This window comes from Pan paniscus, chromosome 10, assembly GCF_029289425.2.
Source record: "Pan paniscus chromosome 10, NHGRI_mPanPan1-v2.0_pri, whole genome shotgun sequence".
NCBI lineage: Eukaryota > Metazoa > Chordata > Mammalia > Primates > Hominidae > Pan > Pan paniscus.
Window position 1 is genome coordinate 44,104,315 of NC_073259.2, and position 1,453 is coordinate 44,105,767.

Below are 1,453 nucleotides of genomic sequence, written 5' to 3' on the forward strand. Positions count from 1 at the left end.
GGACGGACCACAGCCTCAGCCCCAGTCTCAACCCCAACTCGAGCCCTCTGATGAAGAGGGGCTTGGAGTAATAGCTTCATCTTGGCGCATGGCGTTAACTTTACAAAACGCTTTGACTGCTTTTCGTTTCGTTTTCTTACTGCTATAACTATCAGGGGCTGAGGAGGGAAACACAGTTTATTCCATTTTACAAATGGGAAAGCTGAACTCACAGGTGAATGACTTGGCAAAGGTCAACCAGCAAGTTAGCCATAAAGCCGAAGCCAAGATTCCAGATACCCTTGCTCATAGCCCGGGACTCATTCCACAGATAAAGTGCCTCAATAAGTACCTCACGTGGGAACTTTGTCCTAACTTTCTCTCTGACCTAACCTGCTTCCGGATTATTATTTTTTATTTTTTTTGAGATGAGGTCTGTCTCTCTCTCGCCCAAGCTGGAGTGCAGTGGCACCATCTCAGCTCACTGCAACCTCCGCCTCCCAGGCTCAAGTGATCCTCCCACCTCAGCCTACCAAGTAGCTGGGACCACAGGCATGCACCACCATGCCAGGCTGTTTTGTATTTTTGGTAGGGATGGGGTTTCGCCATGTTGCCCAGGTTGGTCTCGAACTCCTGAGCTCAAGCGATCTGTGCTCCTCAGCCTCCCAAAATGCTGGGATTACAGGTGTGAGCCATTGTGCCTGGCCTCAGATTTTTTTTTTTTAATATTAAGAAATAGGGATGGGGGGCTGGGCGCGGTGGCTCATGCCTGTAATCCCAGCACTTGGGAGGCCCAGGCGGGTGGATCATGAGGTCAGGAGATCGAGACCATCCTGGCTAACACGGTGAAACCCCGTCTCTACTAAAAACACAAAAAAATTAGCCGGGCGTGGTGGCGGGCGCCTGTAGTCCCAGCTACTCGGGAGGCTGAGGCAGGGGAATGGTGTGAACCCGGGAGGCGGAGCTTGCAGTGAGCCGAGATCGCGCCACTGCACTCCAGCCTGGGCGACAGAGCGAGACTCCATCTCAAAAAAGAAAAAAAAAAAATAGGGATGGAGGTTTCACTATGTTGCATAGGCTGATCTCGAACTCTTGGCCTCAAGTGATCCACCTGTCTCAGCCTCCCAAAGTGCTGGGATTATGGGCATGAGCCACCGTGCCAGCCTGCTTCCAGATTTTATGATAAGTTCCAGTTTATCTTGAATTTTGACTCTGCTCTCTCTCTCTAAAGCATCCTTTGTATTGGGGATTCTGTTTTGGAACTTTGTTGCCTTTGACTTCTCCCTCTTTCCCTGCCCAGTGGTTCAAACTATTCCTGATATAATGGTCAGCCTGTCCCATCCCAGGGGGACCACAGTGTCCCTACTCAAACCTTCTCCTTACTCATCCCCTAATTGGCCCCAAACCAAGCTCAGCTTTAGGCACTTAGTGAGAATATCTAAATACTTTTTCAAATAAGAGAACAACACTGAAG